The sequence below is a fragment of the Carlito syrichta genome, unplaced genomic scaffold (genome assembly GCF_000164805.1).
Source record: "Carlito syrichta isolate Samal-C Ts95f unplaced genomic scaffold, Tarsius_syrichta-2.0.1 Scaffold304701, whole genome shotgun sequence".
Classification (NCBI taxonomy): Eukaryota; Metazoa; Chordata; class Mammalia; order Primates; family Tarsiidae; genus Carlito; species Carlito syrichta.
Genome location: NW_007248797.1, coordinates 164,685 through 192,054, shown reverse-complemented (window position 1 = coordinate 192,054; position 27,370 = coordinate 164,685). Strand labels below are relative to the sequence as shown.

At 41.4% G+C, this 27,370-nt stretch overlaps 1 protein-coding gene across 1 annotated transcript in view; it reads right to left on the bottom strand.

The window, feature by feature from the left end:
• LOC103263014 (dedicator of cytokinesis protein 2-like) overlaps nucleotides 1-27,370 on the bottom strand; it is a 298,126-nt gene that overhangs the window by 128,971 nt on the left and 141,785 nt on the right. The window lies entirely within an intron of this gene.

The window sequence follows — 27,370 nt, the reverse complement described above, 5'->3', positions numbered from 1 at the left end:
GGCCACTGCACCCCAGTCTGGGTGACAGAGTGAGACTCCAACTCAAAAAAAAAAAAAAGATTCCCTTAGAACATCATTCACAATTCTGGTCCCTCTCCTAAACTTTGCTACCCAGAGACTACTAGATATTTTATTTTATACAGTATATATTATATATAAACATGCTTATATATAATATATATAGTATCTAGTATATACTATATTTTTATATAAATATGTAGTCTCATTTTAATTTTGCATTTTATTTAAATAAGTCATATCATACTATGATTATAAACCTTCAAGATCTTTGTATATAATTTTACTGTGTGTGTTTCAGTATAAAATAGATAGTGTCATTTTGTTTTTGTTTCCTTTTTACAAAAGGGTACTGTGTTATATATATTACTTTGTGCCATGATTTGTTTTCATTCACCAATATTTCTTGGAACACATTCTATGTTATTACATTTGGGGACCAACTTAACTACTTTTCACTGTTTTATAGTTTCTTTATTATGGATATATTTGTTTATCCAGACACACTTGTGTTGCTGGACATTATTCACTAGTGCAAACAGCCCAAAATGAACAACCTTCCACTTGCATTCTTGTGCACATTGCTTTCATTTTAAGTAAATGAAAACTTTTGCAGAGAGAGGTATCTCTCTTGACATTGCTGTCTTAGGAAATTTCTGGAAGCTTCTAAAGCCCCACAGAGCTTTGTCTCTATATTTCCCTTGAAAACAGAAAACCTTGAAGAACCAAAAAAACCCCGCAAAAAACAAAAATGCATCATGCTATTCCCACCCAGATGCTGTTTAAGTTGAGGTGTGAATCATATATACCAGGATTTCATTTTAATTAGATCCAACAAATAGATGTTGGACATCTTTGGTGTGGAAGACGCTGTATTTCTGGAGGAACAGAGATAAGATATGGTTCTTACTCGGTGGGTACTTAAAACCTGACACAGGTGATTACAAAAAAACCCAAAACAATGAGCAATGGCAGAAGTTAGAATAAGGCAAAGGTGGGCAGCGGTAGAGGACATCTTATTCTGTCAGTCCAAGAGCTACATTCCCTCCTTCTGGCAGAGCACCCTGACTGCACTTGGGGGAGTCATCCTGCCATGGGCCATAATCCTGAGGAAGCTGTCATTAGTCTCTCTGCCTTCTCCTGGAAAAGGGCTGGGCACCTGGTCCCAAGTAGGATGGCCTTCTGATATCTGCATCTTGATGGAACGTTCATAATGCCAACTGCTGGTGTGACTATACTGAGTGCTTATGATGTACAAGGCACTCTTTTAATTGTCTTGCATGAATCATCTCAGTTAATCCCCCAGTGACTCTGAGAGGTAGATAGCATTATTTCCCCATTTTGCTGATGAAGAAATGAAGGACTTGCCATGTGTACACAGCTAGTAAGTGGTGGATATAACCTGACTACAGAGCCTGTGCTCTTAACCACTATTCATAATGTACAGCCTCCTGTGGACTCGACTGGCATCACAGAAGTGCCCTGAGAAGGCTACTCATAAGCACCTGCTATTTCCTCCCTTCCTCCCAGATTCTGGGTCTCTCCTCTTTAATGTCTGGCTCTCCGTCTTTACCTCTGATTCTGTGTACTCTCCCTTCTCTTCTAAATACATCTGTTGTTACTTAAATTTGCCAGAGTAGGAGCTCATTGCTTGCGATGAGACTCCTAACTGGTAGGGCCACAAAATACCAGAGAGATTCAGAAGGGAGAAATGGGCTCTAGTTGGAAGGTTCATACAAGACTTCACAGGCACTAATAGAGTTATGCCCCTTCTCTCAGAGCAACTCCCATCTCAGTTTTTAATTAAATTCTAATTGTGTAATTAATGTCTACCTATCCCATGAGATCTAGACTAAATTCAGGTGCCCAATGCAGTTCCTGGATCATGGTAGCGAGTCAGTAAATCTTGGCTGAAGGAGTGTAAGAGGTGGCATCTGAGATGGTCCCTGACAAGAGGATACTATTGCCATAGGAAGAGTGAGGAATTGGAGTAGAGTGAATGAGACCTAGGGAAAGTAGAGCCTTCTCTTGGAAGTAGAATAATAGAAGACAATGCCACTTATAAGGAATGTTCTTAAACGCAGTGCAAGGTGCCAGTTCTATGGAAACAGAAAATTACAGACAACAAAGTTTGATTTTGCTTTGTTTAAAATTATAGATGAAATCATAGGCCACAAGTTAATGATAATTTATGAAAAGTTTGGATTCAATGAATTGTTGGCCTAAGGATTTTTGAGAGTACAAGACACTGGGTTAGTCATTACCCTTTGCTTAGAGAGATAAAGGAGAAGGTTGGAGAATATCTATATGCCAATTACCATATTATTTAAGTTAAATCTATACTTAGCCCATACCTTGTCATCATAAAGTTGAGTTTTTGTTCAGGTCTATTTATTAAAAGGGGTAAAGAAATTTCTTATAATGCTTGTTCAATAGTTTGCTTTAAAAGTTATGTTCTAATGGATGTAAACTTGTAATGCTGAAACGTTTTATTTGCTACAAGGAAATCATACGTGTTAGAATGCTTGCTGGAAAAAAACTAAGTCCATGTCAAGTAGTAAATTCTTTATCATTGGAAGATTAATAACCTCACCAACTTCTTGATACTAACCACCCAATTATGCCTTCACTGATGTCATAATTAAACCTAACCAGAAGATAAGAAATGTACATTATCTTAAGTTAGATAAGGATGGTAAAGTCTTGTCTTCAAAAAAAAAAAAAAAGAAAGAGACTCTAACAAAGGAGAGTTAAAAGACAACAAAAAGTCTTGCTTTTACACAGGTCTCTAGTCAAAAGGAAGTCACCGAAAGATGTGCCTTAAGGATATTTGTGTTATTGCAGTGTATGTAGTGGCTGGATGAGGAGCAGACCCAAAGGCAGAGACCAATGAAGGTGCTACTGCAATAAGCCCGTCCATAACAGTGAGAATAAAAGTGCTGGAGTTTCCCCTCTAGATTCTAAGCTTCTGACACAATGTATGTCTTTTGCTGAAGCTAAAGATTTGATAACACCTTTAAGCAAGACAGAGTGGTCAACTGGTTTGAGTTTAAAGTACAAGGAGACAAAGTTTTGAGGCCTAAAACAGCCCTCTGTGACTCAAGGTTAAAAATCATTAAAACTCTCTTCATCTGCAAAATGAAATCACTAGGCCCTACAGGAAGAAGCTATGAAAACCAGACAAAGAGCTGACGTATGTTTATTGCAGCATTGTTCACAATAGCAAGAACATGGAACCAACCTTGCAGCCCATCAAAAGAGAACTGGATACACATGATGGAATATCACACAGCCATAAAGAAGGACAAAATCATGAACTTCATAGCAACCTAGATGGACTTAGAGTCTATAATACTGAGCGATCTATTGCAGAAACAAAGAACTGAGTATCACATGTTCTCACTCATAAACGGACCTTGAACAATTATTGTAATACCATAAAAAAAGGATTGGCAGTAAGGGGAAACTGCGGGGGGGGGGGAGTAAGGAGGGAGGGCAGGATTGGCAGTAGTGGGAATCTGCCTGGGGAAGAGGGGGCACACCTCATCAACAAGGGTACTTGCATAATGAACACTTGTATACCTGACCCTGAATTGTATCCCACATCTTTAAATCAAAAAAATTAAAAGTAAAAAAAAAAAAGAAGAAAAAGACAGATAAAGAGCTAAACCATCTGTGCATTTAATTAAGTAATTGATTAATTAATTCAGTCAGCCACTCTTCTACGTTTACTGAGGCTCATTATGTGCCAGTCACTCTTCTGGAGAGGAAAGGAATGACCAGGGGTTAACTATCCATCACAGCAACAGAGCCAACAGAGAAAAGAAGCAGACTTGAGTAGACAAGAAAAAAACCTAGTGCCTTTAACTCTTGGGAGTGGCCACCTGTTAGGAGTGACCTTAAACAGAGCGGCAGAATAACTGAGTCTGGTTTTTCCTTAAAAGGCCACTCTGTTAGTACTCTAGTTGAGATACCTCAGAGAGATCCCATTACAGAGAAATGAATTCAAGATAAGAAGGCACTTGGAAGATTTTGGATATTAATGACTTCCTTGGGAAGCCACAGGAATTTAAATGCTACCTAAAATTGAACTAAATTAGATTATCATGGAAATGTCTGGTAGTGAGTTCTCCATCCCTAGAAGTATTTAAGTAGTAGGTTGCTGCCTATGGTTAGGAATGAGGAGGAGATAAAGTGAAGATCAAGGGTTGAACTGAATAACTATTAAAGCCCTATCCAAAATTCTAGAATTTTACAAAATATAGGTTTAGAGAAAGTGGCAGGAGGAAGAATGTATTTACTAGGTAGGAAAACTATGGACATGAGTGCATTGCTCACAAAGCACTGAGGCTGTGAGAGTTGCAGGCCAGGCCCCAGTAGTAGCAGCAGTTTATCAATGTGAAAGGCATCAACTCTACAGATGATCAAAACCTGCATCCCCATAAGACAGAGGCTCACAGCACTGAGAGTCAGCAAGATTTTCGCTGAGGAAGTCATTAATAAAATGGCCAGTTTTTCAGAAAGTCTTCTCTTTACCCATGATTTCTCGGAAATGCCTGGCTCCCCTGTTTTGATGAAATAATTTTTCTTGTTTGTAATTGGAGCTGTGAAATTATATTAGTCAGTAGAGCTTCAGGAAGCAGCATTTCCAAATGGTCACTTGATTGTCAAGCAAACAAATACGAATGGTTTAAAAGATAGCTATCGCGAACCCTGAAATCAATCTTCATAGGCAGAGGTAATGAATACCAGAGACCTGCGTGCCTAGCCTGGGTTCCTGCCTCAGGTACCTGATGTCCGATAAAGGCTGGGAGATCTGCCACCAAGTGACAAGTCCAAATTGTAATTCAGACACAGAAGGACCTGCAGAGTTCCTCAACTCTTTGCAATTTCATCAAAAGAAATTGTCCAAGTGACCGCAGAGAGGAAAATGCAGTGTTTTCTGGGCTCTGGTTTCTCCCTTCAAGAAAGTTTTATCACAGGGCAGCCAGTGCTGCCTACCTGAATTCATAGCCCTCTTGAAGTGTGGATAGGCTTTTGCAATTATTTCATGACTCAGGGACACTTCAAATAAGATGATCCTTTTCCTCACCTCCTTCTCCACCATATCAGCTCCATGGAGGGAACTAAATGGAGATTCTTTGTCCACTTTGTAAAACCACCTTGAGGTGCATCAGGCCAAAATTACATCTGTCACCACAAGCCCAGCGCCAGCAGGAAACACTGCCAAGGACCAAGTCTGAATTTATCACCTTCCCCGTATGTATACTCTTTCTCCTTAGCTCTGGCTCAGAGTGAGACACCCCTAGGGACACACTCAACCAAGCATATGTGGGTGCCATCTGGGTCTCCTTTTCTCTCTGTCCCAACACCAAATCTGTCATGAAGTTATAGCCATCCCATCCCAGGTCAGCTTCCTCCAAGTTCTGGTCAAGTCTCCAAACTGATCCCTCCACTCCCTGCACAGGAGTCCCCTGTGGTCATGAAACTCTTCAGTCACTTCCCATTGCCCTCAAGGTGAGCTTTATAAACTCATCGGTATGGCTGGAGGCTCTCTGTGAGCAAGCTCTTCTTTCCCTCTGCCCTCATCACATACCACTCCTCTACTCTTTGTGTGCCAGCCATGAGCTCTCTTTCTCCTGAATATTTTCTGAACTTTTACACATTGTTTTCATTGCTTGGAATGTTCTCGTCCCACCTATCTTCTCCCAACTCTTTTTTGCCTTCTAGCTTCTAGCTCTTCGCTTAGATGTCAAATCATCTATGACAATTTTTCTAACACCCCAACTCTGCTTTGGGTGACTGACTCTTCTGCATTCCTACAGCATGCAGAATATATTTATTTCTTTTTTTTAAATTTTCTTTTCTTTTCTTTTTTTTTGGTAGAGGTAGGTCTCTCTATGTTGCCCAGGCTGGTCTCAAACTCCTGGCCTCAAGCAATCCTCATGCCTCGGACTCCTAAGGAGTTGGAATTATAGGCGTGAGCCACCACGCCAAGTCCAGAATATATTTCTATTTTACCACTTATCACATTATGTGATCACCGCCTGTGTTACAGGACAACCAGCGAGATCCTTGTTATCCTAAAAATGAAGTTAAGGCCTGAATGGAGGACACGTGGTTCTAACGACCCCACATACAAAATTCAAACTGTCTCCAAGAGTTGAGGGTACACCATCATGCCTCCTGGCTTTCTGAGAGGTACACTTTCAGTACCAGCCCTACGTCAATCCACATGCCCTCAATCCAGAATGGAGAGAAGTCAGCAGAAGCCTTTGGATAGAATGCAAATCTATCCAAATGGTATCTATGAAGAAATACTATTACTCCTCTCCTCCCTGACTGAAGCTGAGATTGAGAGAAAAGAAAAACAAAAGAATCAATCAGGAAAACATACGAAGATGACACCAGCAACTCATATCCCTGGCTAGGGAAATATTTGCCAATCTACAATCCTATCCTGTCCTGGTTTCACCATCAGAATGGAGAGATTCTAGAACGTTCTGGAGTGCAGCACACTGTGCTTTTCCAGCCCCTCTTTTACTGTTGGGGAAGAAGGTTAAACATAAGCAATGCCTTTGGGGGTGGGTACATCACGTCCTCGGTGTGGGGAACTGCATTCCAGGCCTGACTGTGGCAGCCTGCACTTGGAATTTCATTCCTCTCATAGCCAGACCCTGACTTTGTCACCAGCACAGGTTAATCGACTCCTCAATCCTGGTTCGATTTTTCACAGACTTGAAGGTGAAACTCATTTGGCTTTGGCCCAGTTCCTATTGACTGAAAGTTGAACTTAACTAGGCTAAACCCTCTTGGGGGCCAGGGAGGGCCTGGAGCTGTCAAGACTCATCCTTCCCTCCCCCTGCAATTGAAACCCCAAATTCTCCCAGGCAGGGTTGAGAGCTGTAGGCCCAGCTCTGCTCTGCTCTGCTGGGCTGCTTTTCTTGTGTTTGGTTTGGGAGCATCTGCAGATGTCAGAGGCCACTTGGTTGGCTCAACTGGACATGGAGAAGGACCTCCACGGTCACAATTCTAGTCTGACAGTTCGCAATTTGTTCTCACAACCTCCTTCCTCCAGCCAGCATGTCACAGAGAAAACTAATTCCACCCACTGGGAAATCAATAGCTACCCACAAACTTCATATTCCAGATCAGGTTACAAGATTTTTACAACTCTACTAGCATTTTCCCGCACCCCCACAACGCATTCTTCAGTACCTCATGAGTCACCCACACTACCTTCCCCAAAACACACCTAATTACAATATCCAGAACCTTCGCTCATGCCCCTCTAGCCTGCCTCGCCACAGTGTACATCTCCATGTTATGAACCCTGAGGGCTAAAATATGTCTCCCCAGCTAAACAAATGCAGCCTATTCAGAGGTTTGAGGATTCAGCAATGGTTATCTTTCTTCTAAGATTCAGGTTTTTTAGAAGGGAGAAAATATAATTAGGCAGTAAATCCTAAAGAAGAAAAACATACCTCCAGAACTTTATACTTGAGACCCATTTAAAGTCCAAACCAAGCTCTTGTTTCCACCATGTAGCCTTTATATTGAACATAAAATGTGATTTTTGCATAAACCTATAAGCAAATGCCATCTAATAAGTTGGCTTATATCATGTGGAAGCATAGTCACAGCTGGAACGGTAGGTGGACTGATATATAATTGCTGGAATGTTTAAGAGAATGTCAATATGTTTGTATCCAAACAAAGTCACTATGATTATAAATATAATTTGAAATCTCTAATAGTCTATATGCAATATATTTATATCCTTAAACATGTATGTGTTTAGATACATATACCGACATATTACATACATAAGAGGTACGACAATTAAGTTCACAAACTCAGCCTAGAAAAAGTGTTGCATACCTCATTGCTAAATATCACTACAGTCACCTTTGAAGTACTCCCCTTGGGAAGCTATGCCCCTATGCCAGTGCCTAGTCCACCTGTCAAAGCAATTTTGGAACTTGTTTTCTGGAATGGCCATCAGAGCTGTCATCGTATTACCCTTGATATCCTGAATATCACCAAATGTCTTCCTTTCAATATTTTCTTTACTTCTGGTAAAGAAAAAAGTCATTGGGGGCTGGGTCAGGTAAGTAAGGAGGGCACTCCAATACAGTTATTTGTACAGTACTGCCAACATAAGCGCACAGCGGCAAGTTCATGAACTTACTTGTCAGACCTTAACAAATAACAATGGCAGCTCTGATGGCCATTCCAGAAAAAGAATTCCAAAATGCTTTGACAAGTGGACTAAGCGCTGGCATCAGTGCATAGCTTCCCAAAGGGAGTACTTCAAAAGTGATTGCAGTGATATTCGGCAATGAAGTATGTAGCACACTTTTCTAGGATGGTTAGCAAACCTAATTGTTGGACCTCGTACATGTATAGTCAATAAAATACTTCTTGTGACAGGCAGTGTTCTTGTGGAGATTATATTCTAGCAGAGTGTCATAAACAAAAAAGATAATAGTTGTCTTAGGTTAGATACTCTAGAAGCAAACTCTGAGATGAGGTTTGGGAGAAGGTGATTATTAGGAAGTGTTCCAGCAAAACTAGAGGGGGATGGGAAAGTGAAGCCATGAAGGGAAGGAGGCCCAGCAGGGTGCAAAAGTCAAGTGAGCCTCACAGAAGGTAGTTTTTGAGCTCAATCCCACAGGGATCTCTAGAGACCGTGTAGACCCCAGAGGTGCAGGACCTGAAGCATTTAGACCCAGGGGTGGATAGTCCCCACAGGCAAACCAGGCTCCCACAGTCCAAGGGCAACCCATGGAAGCAAATGCTGGCTATGGGGAGTGGATGTCCCCCCAGGGAGAGCCCTGAGAGCTGATGCTGCAACAATGGACACATAATTTCCAGCAACACAATTGGTGACATGATAAAGAGAGATGGGAGACTGGGAAGACCATTCCAAACAGTGCAGTCAAGGAAGGCCTGCTAAGATGGAGACGTGCATGCTGAGACCTGGTGACCAAGAAGGAAACAGTGTGCAAAGACCTCAGAGAACCGCATTCCAGACGGGGGAAAGGGCATGCAAAGGCCCTGGAGTAGAAATTTGCTTAACCTGTTGGAGGAATCACATGGAGACAGGATGGACTGCCAGAAACCTTGGGATAATAGCATAATTCGATCAACTTTGGGAGGTGGGCGGGGCCCAGGTCTCATCAGGTCCTGTAGCCCATGATAAGAAGTTTGATGACTGGGTAGAAATAAACATTTATTGTTTTGTGTTTTTAATGACGGGTGGGGGTGGGCTAGAGAGGAGGGCAGGAGAACCCTGAAGAAGCCTTTTGTAAAGGAGGAGAAAGAGTCTAATATTTATTGAGCCCTCTCCTCTACCAGGCAATCACTCTGGGAAGTATATCTTACTTACTTTACTGATGAAGAAACTGAAATTCAGAGAGGTTCAGTCACTTGCCTAAAATCACACAGCTAGTTAGCGGCAGAGCTGATTTAAATCCAGGAAATGTGATTCTGGAGCCCATGTTCACACCCACAAAGCTATCCTGCTTCCTTACCGTACCACTGCAGGGAAGAGAAGATGAAAGCTTGATTAGTTTGCAGTAGTCGAGGCAGAGGGAAGTAGACAAACTTGGGTGATAGTTTGGAGGCACAGTCACCACGACCTGCTGATGGATTAGACGTGCTATGTGCATGTTCAAGCATATGCATTCTTGTGCATTCAAGGGAGAGAACAATAGATTCATTTTAGGGTTTATCAAATCAGGTTCTAATCATAGAGACCAATTCTTGGCCTCAACTAGCAAGTGATGAAAGACTCCCATCAACATCTCTCGGACGGTATAAAGCGCCCGCAGAGATGGCCTATCAGTGTGCCTTCTGGAAGCTATTAGGACACGATCAGTGTGTTCTGAAAGGTACTTACTCTTTTAGTTACCCCATGCACTTTCCTGCAACTGCTGACTGGCTTCCTCACTGCCAGCTCCCTCATTAAAGTACAATCTTTCTCCATAGAAAGTGCTTTAAGAAAAAGAAGGATGTAGATACAGACAATTGAGTGGAGACCCAAAATTTGATTTGTTTCCTACTGCTTGGAATGATCACATTTGCAATGCCACACCAGATAAGTATAGCTCCACCTATTGGAATCCTGTGTCTCACCCATCTCTTAACCCTGACAATGAAAGAAGCAACAAATAAAAAAGTTTGGGGCTGACCAAGTTGTCTCTGTACTGGATAATCTTGGCAACTTTCAAAGGAGGGATCCTAGCCAAGCGTGGGGTGGGCACCTGTAGTCCTGGCTACTCAGGTGGTTAAAGTGGGAAGATCCCTTGAGCCCAGGAGTTTGAGCGCAGCCTGGGCAACACAGTGAAACCTCATCTCTAAAAAATATATATAAATGACTGATAGATAGATAGGTAGATATAGATTTTTTTAAAAAGGAAGATTCCGAAAGCAATATGCTCCATTTCTAATTTACACAAGAGGAGAAATTAGTCCAACTATTTTTTTTTTTACCATGAAGAGCTGTATCTCACATCCCTTGACCTCTTTTGATTCCAATTCAGTCACATCTGGAATTCACATCAGTTTATAAGTGCTCAGGACACTTATTACAGTGGCCAGCAGCCCCTCCCCCAACCCCGCTCACCCCAGTCCAGCAGCACTACGGGCTATCATCCCTGACCCCCTGCCCCTTCCTTAATGCATTCCTTAATGCATTCACCCAGGCCCTGTCCCCTCTGGAGATTTCCAGAATTCCCTGGTCTCATGACTGCCAATATGTGCTTAACCAGAAACTCCTACACCTTTAACTCTTCATGAGCTAGTCTGCAGCCACAGTTTCAAATAGAGTTTTCTTAGCAGTTGGAGTTATTATGACAGATATATTTTAATAAGGGACAGAAACTATTGGTAGTGAAAGGAAGAAACATGGAACCAACCATATTGCCCATCAAAACTGGCCTGGATAAAAAAAATGTGGTACATATACACAACGGAATATTATGCAACCATAAGGAAGGACAAACGTATGGACTTTGCAACAACTTGGATGGATTTAGAGTTGATTATATTCAGTGATCTATCACAGAAACAAAGAACAGAGTACCATATGTTCTCACTCATAAGTGGACCTTGAACAACTATAATACTATAAGAAAGGGATTGGTAGCAGTGTGAAATTGTCTGCTAGGGGAGGGAGGGGCATACATCATTAACAAGGCTACCTACATAATCAACGTTTGTACACCTAACCCTGAATTGTACCCCATATCTTTATAATTAAAAAAAAAGAAAGGAAAAAGAGCAGAATATTGATTACAAAAGATCTGTGATGTATGTTGAACTCCTGCTGGGTTCTAGGCATGACGACATACTGAGAACTTACTTAATCCTTACCAAAAGCCAGTCTGTAGATTGCATTGTGCCCATTTTACAGAAAAGAAAGTAGGAGTTCCGTGCAGCTTGTCCCGGATCACCTCACTAGTGTGTCAACAATAGAGGCAAGGCCCCAATGCCAGTGTTATTCCAACTGCACTCTCTCAGACTTGTGAGTGTAAGACAATTATTACCAACTCCCAGGTTCTGCAAACTTGAGATGGCCACCCTTTTAATGTGTTAATTCCCTTAAGCTGGTCTAAAATAGGAAAACCAGGACTCTGGCTGGTTTGTTGAATGTTTGGTTGGTGTTTGTTGTGGTTTTATAAGAGTTACAGGTCAAGGGAGAAAAAAAATCCCAGTTCTAGTATTCTAAAATTAAACAATATTGAGTGAGTTAACTCAGTAATTTAGTATTTCATCTAGTCACTCACTTCTTTTTTTTAATCCAACTATAGTTGGTTGAGTTTTCCCACCACATCACAGGTGGTTAGCAAACACCAATTGTGACCTTCAAACCATTCAGCAGGGAGGGAGAGTCCAAGATGAGACATACAATCTCCATTGAGTTGTGTCTCCTACAGTTCCTAGCACAATGCCCATCACAAAGGAGGATCCATTATAAAAAGTGTCAGATGAATAAACAAATGCTTGCTGAAGGTCAGAGAGGAGGCCCGCCTTCCTGTACTTATAGAGCAACTCACAGAATCAGAACCTTGTTGATTGTTGGATTATGTCAATATTCGTTTTTCCATGCTGTCCTTGAAGAAACCAGGTGGTGGCAGCTGGGGGCTGGCAGTGGGCATGTTTAAGGAAAACTATGTTTGTTTCTCCTCCACCACCTCCCCTGAGCAGCCCTTCTAGCAATATCTTTCCATTTGTGGCCATGCCTAATCACAGAGAAAGGGATGACAAAGTGAGTGGAGCTCTAGGTTAAAGGTGGGGAGATGTAGGTTTGAATCCCAGTCTTACTAGGGCCAAGCTGTATAAACTTGGGTGAGTCATTTCACTTATCTTCCTCCAAAAATGGGAATTTGAATGCTTCTTTCATATAAAGATCTTTTTTTTTTTTTTTTTTTTTTGAGTTGGAGTCTCACTCTGTCGGTCAGAGTGGAGTGCAGTGGCTGCTCCCGGCCACTGCAGCCTCGCCTGCTGGGCTCCGGCGATCCTTCCGCCTCAGCCTTCCGAGTAGTTGGAACTACAGGCGTGTGCTACCAAGCCTGGCCAATTTTTTTTTTCATTTATTTATTGTAGAGATGAGGTCTCACCAAGTTGCCCAGGCAAGTCTCGAACCCGCGGGCTCAGGCAATCCACTCACTTCAGCCTCCCAAAGGTGCGGGATTACAGGCTGAGCCACCGAACCCGGCTATAAAGATTTTTTTTAAATGATGCAAATTCAGTTGCAGCTATTAAGTGCAATGAGATATCAGCATCTGACGCTACGCCTAAGAAGTTAGTTCTTGAGTCTAAAGCAGAGGATGAGGAAGCTTCAGTTTCCTTCCACTGCTGCTAACTTACATGCTCTACAAACACCTGGTCCAGACATGCTGAAATGAAATGGACTTGAAGCTATTATTCGCGTCATTCAAACAAAGCACACTTTTGTCTGAATACCAAACTCAGAGAATTGAGTTCCAAGAGGTGGGTACAAATGGAAATAATTGGGATATATGCCTCAGATCTTCATTTTCCCTTTTGTATGTGGGTAGATGAAAGGAGGACTCAGGCAAGCTTTCTCCGAGAGTCCTTTTACCTTTCTGTTTGCAACTTAGAATAATAATACCACTTACTGCCAATCCTCAAGATGCACATGAACAATTCTATACTGCTGCTGTCATGAAACTTACAAATACTGCAAAGAACAAAAACCAACAGCAATGTTTTGGATCAATATAAGTAGCTAGCGTTCCATTTCTGGGAAAAGCGTGCATTAAAAGCCTCTTGTTTACATTTTAAGGCTAACAGAGGGGCCCTTCGTTTCAGAGAATTAAATGAGAAAATTCTCCTGGATTCAAGCATTAGCAAAATGGAATGGTTGTGTAATTGTTTCCAATTATCATCTGAGTCTCTCTTGCCCTCACCTTCCCCATATCGGCTCCAAAGGAGAGGAGACTGGGACCACACACGTACAGCTCCACGCGTTTAAAACCTAATGCTGTTTATTACAAAAGGAAAGCCGAGATGTGTAATATATTTCAAACAAGCCAGAGAACTGGAAGCTTCAAAGAGGAAAGGAAAAAACAACAACAACACTGACATTTTCCTCCCTATAGGTAAAAATGGAAATTGGGGGTGGGGGAGGGGCTATCCTCTCTCTTTTTTTTTTCCAAACAGCACTTGGCTAAGAAGGTGGCAGGTAGGACAACCTTGAGGGGCAGGGGCTCCTGCTAGCTTCATTTCTCCACTTGTATAAAAAAACCAACAAGAGCCCTCCCCTCGAAGACCCCAAACAAAGAATGATTTAAGTAATGAATCACACACTTAGGCCCAATATTTAAATAAGAGGATCAAAGAGATTTTGCTTGGACTCTACAGCAATAAAAGAGAAACTGGAGAAAGTATGAGATAGAAGGAAATAAAGAGAATAAATACCAGTCAAAGATATGACAACAGAGCTTTCGGGACAAAGGAATGACAACAGAGGGTCCTTGAACAGTCCAAGTGCATGAAAGACAGGAACCCGTCGATTGACAGGAACAGTATGAACAACGCATACAATGAAGCATACTGTGTTTCCAATTATGTTCAGTTTCTGCCAATGAATCCCAAATTGTATTCCTGTGAAATTGATATTAATATTTCATTTGGGGCCTTATTTACATAATATTTGTTAAAGGTATGTCCTTATACGCTGCCTTAGACCATAAAGAATGAAAGAAGATGACATGCCAGTGTAAAAGATTGTGTTATCTGTCAAGTAACACATTATGTTAGCTATAATTGCCCTTGTTTGGGCCATCAGGGACGTCATCTAAGCTCTAATATTTGTTGATTATTAAGAAAGAAGAGAACCAATTCCTTGCAGGAACCACAGTTTTTCTGACACTAAATTCTTAAAGAAGTTTTTCATATTGAGTTTTAATATTAACATTCTATATTAAGTTTAGTAGTAATTATCTGCTTTTGACATCAAATTGCAAAATTTTCGCTCTGAAAAGAGCTAGAGAAAGGCTAATGGCTTCAACTCACTTGACAGTGCTATAAGCTCATGTGAAAACAAAAAGATAAAGGGAGGGGGTTTCAAGACCACGTTCTTGTCCCTCTATTAGTGTGAACAAGTACGTGTCGAGTGTCTGCCAGATGTCAAAGCGTCATGTGGCACAGTGTACAGGACTGCAATGCAAAGGATCCAGAGAGGGAGCAGTAACCAGATATGAGAAAGACTCAATGGCTTTAGTGATTGATTAAAAGTGAAAAATGAGGCACATGAAGACTTGAGAGCTGGCTCTGACTTTCTGGCAGAAAAAAACATGGAAGAGGAGAAGGTTTTCATGAACAGAATGAATAGTCTTGGGAATGATGAGTTTGAATACCTGGAAGACACCCCAATGGATATGTCAAAGAAACAGTTGCCTACAGATGCCTGAAAATGATCTAGCACAAATGAGTAAGCATTAATTTAACATATGAGAGATACATTGAACATGGCTGCCTCCCACAAGAAAGAAATTTACAATAGGCAATTACAATGCATTTAGCAGAGAGTGGCTTCTTAATTTTATTTGGTGGTGATCACAAAGATCATAATGAAATGAGGAAGAGAAAAAAAGAGAAGGAAAGGAAGAAGAAGTGAAAGAAGAGAAAAAGGAGGAGGAGAGGGAAGAGGAGGTGGAGGAAGAGGAGGAAGAGAAGGAAAAGCAGCAACACTGAGCATAAAGAGGACTGGTCGCGGGGGAGGTGGTATATGAGTATGAGGAACTAGGTCAGGGAGCCACAGGAGGCCCAGAAGCATGAAGTGTTTTCACTTGAAATGTTTAGGCCATCACAAGACATCGTTTGGACAGAGACCAAAGGTGGTTAAGCAGCCCGAACTGCCCCAGGCTCCGGTGATCCAACCAGTAAGTCTGTCTACATTGTCACTTCACCAAGTAGGGCCAGTTGGGAACAGGATTTTCAGGAGCTAGAGTCACTGTTCCTAGAGCACCTACTATGCACCTGGTGAAGATGGGGATGAAACAGACCTTTCTCTCAAGAACTCTCCACTGGAGGAGCACACACAGCCCACTAGACCAAAACAAGGCAGAGTAATAAACTGGACTATGAAAAAGAGAAATGGTCGCCATCAAGGAGGCTCCATTCTCGTTCCCCTGATGCACATAGTAAGAGGCCACTTGATAAGTGCCAGGTAGTCAACCGTGAGTAGAGTGTAGAAGTTAAGAGCACAGAATCTCAGTTACTGCCTGTGTGAACCTGGAAAAATCCTGTGACCTTTCTGGGTCTTTGTGACTTTAACTCCAAAGCGGAGACTATAACAGCACCTCCCTTGGTGCAAATGAAATAAGATCATATAAACACTTAGAGCAGCACACCTAGTCATGGCAAGCACTATAAAAACATAAGCTGCCATTATTTAATTTTTAAAATATTTATATGTAATTTTCTAGGTAATGGAAATATGCTATATCTTTATGTGGATGGTAGTTAATAAATGTACATACATTAAAAAATTCATAAACTGTATACTTAAGATTTGTGCATTTTACTATATGCAAATTACACTAAAATTGAATATATGTTGCATATTATATAAATATATCATATTTATGTTTTATGTAAAATGTAAATGTACATATATAAAAATATGAGTACATATAATTTTCCCTGCTTAACACAGTGAGGCTTGAAGGAGTCAAGTAAGTTGCCCAAGGTGTTGCACCAGGACTTACACTCAAGCTTCTGGACTTCAGAGTCTGAGCTCTTCAAGACGGGGCTAGGCAGGTTCCTATGCCAGCTGGGCCTCAGTACTCGATAGAGAGTGAGACAGCAAAGAGGTTACCCAAAGATGCTGTCGCAAACTCTTCTTGGAGAATTTCCTGTCATGGAGAGAGAGCAGCTCTTCTCTCGTCTCCCCATTCTTTCTCCCACCCTCTTCTCATTTCAATTGTTCCATCATCTCATTAACTATTAAAACCGAGATCCCTGCCAAGCAACAGCCTGGCTGCTGAAGTACACACAGCGCAGCAGGGAAATGCCCAGCAGAGGACTGACAGGGATCAAGGGCTGGAAAGAACACAACCAAAGCACCCCAAATTCCTCAGGGCCCAAGGATGTCCCACTACTAAGTGAAGTATGTATGCAGCTCTTGACAAGAGAAAGAAGAGTGAGTGATCATCACTTATGAGGTGCTGGAAAAATTAATTTTGTATGCCTCCTCCATTAGCAGTGTGTCTGAATTAACTTTAATATGCAAGTTATCATGTTAATCTTTGATGCTAAAAAAGAATATATCATCATTAACCTTTCTAGCCCTGAATTTAGCAATGCAGTTTTTTTATTAGCGGTAATAGAGGTAGCACTATTTCTTGGCATCTCAGTACTCTACCTATCTGTATGCAGTTCTGCCAAGCACTTTGTAAAATCTCTGCTGATTCAGAAGCCCATATTTCAAACATCTGACTCTAACTGCCCATAAGTCAGCAGAAGTTGACTCCGCCTTGCTTTTTTTTTTTTTTCAGTTTCCTCTAAATGATAATAAATTCTCTACTGAAGGAGCATTCCACAAAAAACACTAACAGCCAACATAATAAGCTCACAGGAAGAGGAGACATGGATGAGTTCTGTGAGGAGTTTTTGAAAGGCAGGCTCATCCTAGACAAGCAGAAATTGGTCTTCAGAGCTCCAAAGGACCCATGGATAACTAAGTCATAACTAAGAGGAAACTTCTGCTTTAGGGAGCAGGAAAACAAATTAAGCAAAGGTGAAAGATCTGTTGTTAAAGACGATGGGAAAATCACCCAAATAGTTCAGCCTAGTACATCGTTCTTTCTAAGTATTCCCTTGATATTAGTAAACTATAGATAAAAGAAATATACGGAAAGTTCTATACCCCCATTTTGATTAATAACTTTATATTCTTATTCCATTTATTCTGTACATGCCAACAGTTAAAACATGATAATAGTAGGAAAATGTTTGATAAATTGCCTTTTGCTATCTTTTTCTTCCATTCACATCCTCTAATTTAATAGCAAGATAATTAGAAGTTAGAGAAAATTTTAGAAGGGGAAAAATGTGAAAATAATGCCTAAAATATCTTAAAAATAGAGTATCTGTCCATGAAAAATCAAGCCAGTTTCCATTTTCAATAAAAGCAATAGCATATAGCTTATAATTTAAAATATAAACAAAAATATCTACATACTGAAACTAGATCAGCTACCAATCCAACCTTTTGGCTCGTAGAAAAGCTACCAATAATGAGATTGTCAACACATGAGTTCATCTCTTACATTGATGGTTTTTATGTTCTTTTAGATCTAATAATTGTTTTTCTGGCTGCTACATCTAAAAGATAAGACATGAATATGAAGGAAACAGGGATTCAGTCATATCTATCTTTAAAGGGCTAAAAGCATTCTAAAGGGCAGAACAAATTATTTTTTAAGCTTTAGTTAATCATCATGTTTTTTAGTGGGACACCAACCATGTTTTCTCCATAATTGGCAAACCTGCACTATTATTTACTTAATATTTTCATAAGTTAAAATAATTTTAATCTGCTTAAATTTATTTTACAAGAAAACTTTGCTACCTCAAACAGACAGCCAGCATCACTTTCCATAAATGGAAGGTAACAGAAACAATCAATACAATAAAAATGAAACACTTTTATTAAATGCTAAGAGAAGCTTAAGCCTGAGGTCTGCACCCTCTTTGTCATCAAAGGAGATTATTAGAGAAAGATTAAAGACAAGATGGCAAAGGTATACCATCCTTGACATACTTAGAAAGGTTGAAAGGGAACTGAAACGCCAGAAGTTATCTTCACGCCGAGGAAAATCATTTTGTATACTGTGGTACACATCCACACTTTGAGAAAAACAAGGAAAAAGAAAGAAACAAAAATTGGAATTCATAGCTTCCAGTCCCAACTCTGCCACCAAGGTCATGGTATGACCTTGGGCACATCATTATAGCGTCCTCAGCTATAAAATGAGGAGGTTGGATTAGACAATCTCTCCAAGGAGCCACTCAACTTTTCCTGCCTGTGTTTCGTGAAACCTTTAACATGCTCAAAAATGTATTTTCATCATCTAGAGTGTGTGGTTGTTAATTGCATTTAAATTACTACCAGAAAGTCTTACCGGGAAGAAATAGCGAGGGTTTGAAAAGATCAGCTATTTGGGGGCAAAAGAGTCTTTTAAAGCTGTTGTGTTGGAAAAAAAGAAAAAAATCAACGAAATTGACCACAATCCATGCACAACAGAAGCTGACTGCTCAAAATATATATCTGTGCATCCCTGCTTGCTTTAAAGTGGCCTTACAAGCCATCATCTCATCACCTGTCTGGGTCAGATAGCTGTCTATGCCAGTTGCGAAAAAGAATGTGCTGATTTCAAACTATCAGGTTTATCTCCCCCTTCCTAGGAGAAAAGTAGATTGTGAGGAAAAGAACAAAACAAACAAGCAAAAGCCAGTAGTTAAAAATTGGCTAAGTATCTGCAAGCTTGCTTATTTGCAAGATTTGACATAGTTAAGCAAGTTTCTCCATTTGTAAAGTAATGACAACAATCTACTTCACAAAGTTTATATAAGAAATTATAAAAAGTAGCTATGATTATAATTACAGTTGATACATGTCTATCTTCTTTCTCATAGTTTGTCTTTTCCTATCTCGGTATTCTGAGAAAGTCAACTTAAGCAACATATTATTTTTAATGCTCTCCAACTTCAAATTGATAATAATAAAAATGGGCATAATAATTATAAATAAATAATTAAAATGAAAATAATAATCATACTAATTTTAAGCTATCACTTGTGGAGCATTTATTACCACCCAGGGACTATGCTAAGCATTATTTCATTTAATATTCACACTTAACCTCATCCTTAACCACATTTTACAGATAAACTGAGAACCAGAGAAGTGACATGACTTCCAAAGACAATGACAGATACAACTCAGAGATTATGAAAGAAAATGAAAAGCCTGCAATGCCTCTCAGAACTCAAGTCTTTGCCAAGGAGATCATTCAAGAAATTCTCTTTGTACATTAGGGGCAAAAGTCAAGATCATGAAAAGAACAGAGGTTACCCAATTGAACTTAATAAAGGCTGAGTATTTACAGTTTCTGAAGCTCTCTGGTGGTTCTTGTATGTTTGCTTTAAATATTTTTTTAGAGGTTTTAACAACAAGACTTTAAAATCATCTAGCTCGCTCCTCTGAAGTCTGTTGGCACTGTGCTTCTATCTCTACTATAAAATATTCATTCTGCATTACAATAAAAAGTGCCTCATTTGCAGATAAAGGCAAGCTCCTTGAGGACATCTCCATAGTTTTGTCATCTTTGTCTTTTCCAAATGGCTACAAAACGTTTTGCTTATGCCAGAGAATCAATAAGTGTTTATTGAATTGGAAAACCTGTTCTAAACGGTTGCCTCTCTTCATCAAAAAGGAGGCTCAGTCTCCCACGTGTGGAACTGGGTATGTCAGAGAGGCAGTTGAGGTTACAGGTCTTGGTGTGAAAGTGAAGACTTGGACTGAGGATTAAGCTTAAGGGCAGTAGGCATGGCACTGAGCCGGCAGAGTGGATGGACTTACAAAGGCAAGAACAGGCAGAGCAAAACTGGAATGCAGATAGGAACGGAAACCCTGCATGGTCGTGAAGTGAACTGAAAATCTCCAAGGAGTCTTTTTTCCTCTGTACCCTCATTTTTTACTTTCAGGCATACAAGAAAGGAGTTGGAAATTTGCGACCACACCGGTGCAATCCGAGGATGTTCCCATTTCCCAGAATCAACTGAGAAAATAAAAACCTCTGGAGGGTTTCCCACTGGTCTCCCTGAGGCTGACATGAGATGGAGAAAGAAGTAACGGGTTAGTATTAGGCTTGTGGCGCAAAAAGCTGTCAGGAGCCCAGTCACGAAGGAGGAGCCCAGATTCCACAGGTACCATCTCTCCTGCTGGGCCCCCAAGCCTCAGGTCCTGCTCCTGATGTACATGGCTGAGATCTCCTGATAAGCTAGAAGAGGGAGCAAGCCATCTTACACTCAAGGAATTATTTTCTCCTTTTCCTGCTGAATCACACGACAAGCCATTCTGCTGTTTGCGGGCCGAGCCACCACCTATCGAGATTTGCGACTTGCCGTGGGCCCCTGGAAGACCACAGATTTTCTGAGTACCTGGGACCTGCTTAATTTCTCAGCACGGACCTTGAACAGACAGCAGAGTGCTGTGGCAAACCTCTTGCTACCTGTATGGTAATTGATTTTAAAACCTGCCACTGCACCGGAGGACGGAGCCCAGAATCCTCATAAACCAATCAACAAAGCAATGCATCCTGCTGCAGACATAGGTTCCGGAAAGGCCGGGATCATCAGCAGGGACAAACCTGAGGAAACATAAATTTTGAAGACTCACACAAACATTTGCATGGAAAGAAATATCCACCTGCAAATGGAGTGATGTCCAGAGGGGCCAGAAGAAAAGGAGAATCTGAGGCCCCATGCCTGGAAATATAGACTCAGTCCTGAGAGACCTCTCAAAGACACGCCATGGAATCACACACCATGGCCTATGTGGACAGTACCCTGACCTGGATACATCTAAACACAGTGAGGCTTTCAGTGTCTTTGTGTCAGGCTGACACCAGTGACCTGAAAACTCCAGGAGAGCAAAATGCTTTTCAAGCAGTTTAAATAGTTCTCAAAGCTGCTGCCTCTTTCTATGTGGCTCTAGCAATACAAACTCTGCCTATCAGAGATGGACAGGATCTTAGAAATCCAACTTTCTGATTGTACAAATGAGAAATGGAGCCCAGAGAGGATAAGTGGTTTGTCCAAGGTCACACAGCTTGTTAGTAGCTTTTTGGGACGAGAGTTTAAATCTTCCAACTCCTAATACAGCAGGTCCTTGAATAATGCCATTTTCCTCAACATTGTTTTATTATGACATTGATGAGAAAAAAATAATGCTTCCTGTCCAGGTCACTGTCTGTGTGGCATTTGCACTGTCCCCTGTGTCTTTGCAGGTTTTTACCAGGTACTCAGGTTTCCTCCCATACCCTAAATTTATGCAAGTGAGATTTACTGTTATTTCTACAGGGTTCCCGTGTGAGTGAGTGAGTGAGTGAGTGAGTGAGTGAGTGAGTGTGTGTGTGTGTGTGTGTGTGTGTGTGTGTGTGTTTGAGTTGCCCTGCAGTGGGGTGGAGCCCAGGCCAGGCTGGTTCGTGCCTGGAGTTTCAGCTGCTGGGATGGGTTCCAGCCACCTGTAACCCAGAACCAGAGTGATTAGACAAACAATTGTCTTATTTGTTTTTATTAATCTTTCTTAAATGTATGTATAGCTCACATTTATTTCAATGTTTAATATTAGAAGTGTGTTGGTCTTTATTTAGAAGTTTGGTGGCCAGGCATAGTGGCTCACATCTGTAATCCTAGCACTTTCAGAGGCCAAGGTGAGAGGATTGCTTGAGCACAGGAGTTTGAGAGCAGCCTGGGCAACATAGCAAGACCTCATCTCTACAAAGAAATCACAAAAACTAGCCAGGTGTGGTGGTGTGCACCTGTAGTCCCAGCTCCTTGGGAGGCTGAGGTGGGAAGATCACCTGACCCCAGGAGGTTGAGGCTGTGGTGAGCCATGAACATGCCACTGCACTCCAGACTGGGTGACAGCTACTCTCCCCTCCTCAAAAAAAAAAAAAAAAAAAAGTTTGGTAATATTTTTATTACCAGAAATATGCTGTGGGAACTTTAACTCTTACTTATATCAATTAGCCTATGCAAAATTGGTTTTGATGTGTCATTTCACTTAAAGTCACAGTTTCCAAGAACCCATGGGCAATGTTGAATGAAGACTATACAGTGTTTTCTTCAACAGATGATGTTATCTTCCTTCAATTAAGGCAACTGTTCCTTTGTCCTTGAAACACTGAGCACCTACTTAGTGCCAATTCTTGAGAATACAGGGAAAACACATGTTCTTTCCTTGAAGCCAAAAAGTCAGTGTTGTGTAAGTATGAGGAACATCTCATAGAAGCACGAGAAGGAGAAGATGCCCCTCAGATGCAGAACATGTGGATTCTCATTGCATTTTATGGGCTTATGATATGAGCAAGGAGGAACCCCTCACCCGGCCAGAAGCTTCCAGTATACAAGGTTCAGAGGTGCATTTTTGGGTGTCAGATTCTTTTAGCTTGCCATGGGAAGAGAAATTGACAGCTTTCCCACCCATTTTGAGGAGCCCCCAAAGATTTCACTAGTGGAAGTTATGTTAGAATGAACACACACACACACACACACACACACACACACACACACTTTTATTGGGTGACAGGGAGCCTTAAAATCCAAAAATCGAATCAGTGCTGACTCCCTCCCTCCTGGAAAACAGAGTAGGAGCTTACAGCCAGAGAAGAGGGACAATCATTGGGGCTAACTGGGCTCATGTTAGGTGGGGAAGAGCCACATGTTTCTTAGCACTGAAACATCAGGCACTGTAGAGCCAAAGAAACAAGGCCAGGGCCACATAAGTAAAGGAAACATGCTTTTCCCAAATGAGATGAAAGGTTACTGTGTCCGAAAAAAAAAAATGCTCACCTTGGCAAGGTGTGTCTCACTTCTTAGATGACCCAGGAAGAAAATGGGTTGGAGCTCTCTCTGGGAAGGAAGATGAAGTGGGCTGAATTCCTACAGCCTACACACTCTCCATGGGACCTGCAGCCAATCACCACACCTGCCTCACACCCTGAGCCCGGGGGTACTGGACAGAGGAGCGCCTTGCTGAGAACCAGCTAATGTCTGAAGTGGATGCCAGTTGTATGGGCTTAAGAAGCAGCAAGGGGCAAGAGGGAGTCCCTTAAAGGAAGGGATGAGGGTGGCAGATTTAAAGAAGGGGATGTATAGCATGAGGTGGGGTGGGTTGGAAACAGAACAAATGAGAGACAGAGACAGACAGGGAGACAGTCAGACCTGGAAGTTGGTAGGGAAGGGGCCGGAACCCTCAATTGCCACCTAATTATCTTGTAAGTTTCTCTAGACTGGCCTAGGAAATTGTCCCACTCCTGCCACTGCCACCAATGGCTCACACTGGTTCATTGCAGGGACAGTGACACTGAAAGTCCCACAGAAGTCCCCACCACCTCCCCAAGGCACTGCAGTGCACCCTTTGTACCAGGGGAGACAGGTCCACATTTCCAATGATAATAATTGGTGTGTGGACAAAAAAGTTGGAACAGAGGCTCAAGTCCTAGCTCTCCTTATAAGCGACCTTGGAGGAGCTGTCTATTCTTTCAGGGACTTTTTTTTTTTTTTTTGCCTACTCTAAAAAAATTTACTAGAGAGGCAGTAATAAACCAGATCAATGTGTGTGGGTGGGACTGGGGAAGGGTAGAAAGGTGTTTTCACTGCATTTGTTTTTAATGTTTGTGGTAGACTTTTTAAAGAAATCTACCACACTTTTTAAAGAGCAGTTTTAGTTTCACAGTAAAACTGAGTAGAAAGGACACAGTTCCCATATACCCTATCCCTACCCACACACAGCATCCTCCTCCATCAACCTCCCGCATCAGAACCCGATTAATTGTTCTCATCATATTCAGTGAAATAAGCTGGTCACAGAACAACAAATACCACATATTTCTTTAGACTTTAAATTTTTTGCTTAAAGGTTTATAGATAGATAGAAGGATGGACAGATGGATGGATGGATAGGTGCTAGATAGATAGGAAGATGAACAGATGAATGGATAGATATATGATAGATGTCAGATAGATAATAGATAGGTGATGGGTAGATAGATGAGAGAGAGAGATAATAGATGAGCAGATATATGTAAAGATGATATAATAGATGCCAGACTGATAGATGATGAAAGAAAGAAAGAAAGGTGTTACACAGATAGACAAGAGATCGATAGATGCCAGATAGATAGATAGATAGATAGATAGATAGATAGATAGATAGATAGATAGATGCCAGACAGATAAATAGATGATAGAGCGAGCTACTCTAGTAGAAGCAGGGAAGCTGGCCCACTTACTATGCACACGAGGCAGAAGCCTCTTCGGGGTTCCTCTGAATTGCAGGATTTGACTAGCTCTGGGCAGCTGGCTGCTACCATTCGTTTCAGTCTAGACATTTGCAATGCCCCAGGTGCAAATTCTTTAATGCACACACAAATGTACAATCCTTCATGTGACTCAAAATAACTCCACCAGGCAAGTCAGGCAGAGCAATTGTTTATCAATCCTGTTTCACAGAGGGAAGGTTAAACAGAGCTGAGGTGGCAGAATCTGTCCCCAAAGTCTGACAGGTGTCTCCTTCCTGACTTTTGTGCTTACAGTTTTAAGAGGATTGAGTACAAGAGAGAAGAGTGCAATGTGAGGGCACTGCTGAGCCTTCTCCCATCCCAGACCTTTCACAGCCTTGAGTGCAGCCCAACAAATGTTGATCAGCACAAATGTATTACTAGTCACGGCCTTGACCTCTGGAGACACAGAGATCATTTAATGTGGATATTGGGAGCCTGCGGCTCTCCACTTCAGCACCTGCAAAAAAGGAGACTATCAGCCCCCGAAACAAGACCGACATGAGGATTCAGGAAGACATTCTTCCTGGCACAAGACACCTCTGCATGTTAGTCAGCACTCCATTCATGTTACCTGAGAAGTTGGTTCCACCTCAGAGGAGCTCCTGTTGCAATGGAAGCACTGTTACAGTTAGCTTAGGTCCATAAACCTGGGGGTAAAAGGGGACTGACGTATTCTGTAATGCAAGCTTCTCATCTGGGAGAGGAAGAAAAAGAGATTAAAGGATGAACTCACTCTCTAAGTTGGAATATATACGAAACCTCAGAGTAGAGAATCCAGGTCTCCTGATATCCAGTAGTATGTTTTATCAGATGACTCCAAATAACAGTAACACCAGTATCAGTTATTGATGATGACGATATGATGATGATGATGATGATGGTGATGATGGCACTCAGTCTATAAGCCCTTACTAAGTACTAGACCTCTCTCTCTATGCCCTTACCAGTACCATCGCATTTAATGCTCACAATAAACCCATGAGATCAACATTCTATGTTGTTTCCATTTCACAGATGAAAAATCAGAAGCTTTCAGAAGTGAAGTATCCTGGTTAAGGTGTCAAAATCCGGGCTTAATCCAGGCCCTGGTTCTGAACAACGGTCCTGTGTTGTGCCAACATCAGAAACGGGAAGCCTCTCCTCAAATAATTTCACTCTCTTTAGCTGAAGCCGTAATTAGAATCTCATTTGCCTTTGGATAATTGGCTCCCCTCTCTGCTCTGGTGTCTGGTTCCACTTGGGCAGTCTCTCCAGCCTGGATGGTGTCACACTCAGCAAATCTACTTCGGCTGCCTGGGGCTAATGAGGGCTCTCAGTGTGGTTGCATTTAAGTGCCTGGCATCGAAAGGAACATCCACACACAGACACACCCCCTGCCATCAAGGATGATGGTAGAGTTGTGAAAGCATGTCCCTCCCAAGTTGGATCGTGTCACCCTGGCTCCTCACTCAAGGACAATACAGTCTGCTTTATGCTGAGTCTATCACATAAGAAGGAAGCAAAATTCTTTTTCTCTCTTTCTGTTCCCGCGTGTTGCGGGGGGGGGGGTGGAGGGGGGCGTGGGCGTGTGTGTGCACACAAAGACAAGGAGTCAAAACCCTGGACAAACATTGGGAAAGCTGGGTGAGGTGCACACCCAATGATAAATAAAGAGCCAAGAGGACCACTATCTGTCTACTAAGGCTATAAATTCCAGGAAGTTCTTCTACAGACAATCAAAGGAACCTAAATATCCATAAATAAGAAAATATTGAGATTGATTATGGCCCATTGATACAAGAGAGTCCCATGAAGTCCTTAAAAATAGAATGGAAAAATGTTCCCAGAAATTCTCAGTGAAGAAAGCAGATGAGAAACCTGGTAAAACAGGATCCCAATTATATAAAACACTTGGTACAAAAGAGAGGAAGAATCAACAATGCTTACCTCTAACATACGATCATAGGCATTTTATAGATTCTGAATGTCCCACAATAATCTCACAATATTTTGATAACACCAACTTTCACAAACAATAAATGTCATTTTCCCATCTCCAGGCCAATGTCCTCAGATACCTGGGAGAGTTCACCGTGTGATCAGAGGCCCCCATTGGCAAAGGACTATGTCAGACAAGGAAGAATCCTGAGTTGTTCTGAGATCGAAAGGAAGGGGCGTGCAGCTCAGACACTCCAAGGTCCCCCACAGGTTGCCATCCAGAGAGGGCCGATGTCACATTCACTGGCCTTACATGTCCAGCTGATACCCTGCCCTCTCCATAACCTACCCTTAACATTTCAAGAGCACTGTTTCCACTGAATTCTGGGAACGGTCATCCCTATAGGGTTATTTATAAATAATAATGTATAAATTATATTAATAAATGTATAAAACTTTATTATAAAATCAATTTATAATAAATGTATTAAGACTTTATAAATTTAACAAAATCTTATAAACTCTATAAATTATAAATCTACATCAGAGGCTGCTGTCTTGGGTCCTTACATCAGGTTTCGCTCATCTTGTATATAATTTAAAAAATAAATTCAACAGGTTTACACAAACTCATATGGGAGACTTTTGTCAAAAAAATTTTAAAAGAGAGACTATCAAGCAGCACTGAGCCCACATATTGACATTGTTCTACTCACTGCTGTCCTATTTGCCCATGGCACAGACTCTGCCCTAGTCCTTACCAATCCCTATGCTCTCTCCTCTCTGAGCTGAGTGGCCGTTGACCAATTCTGCTTTTGTTTCCA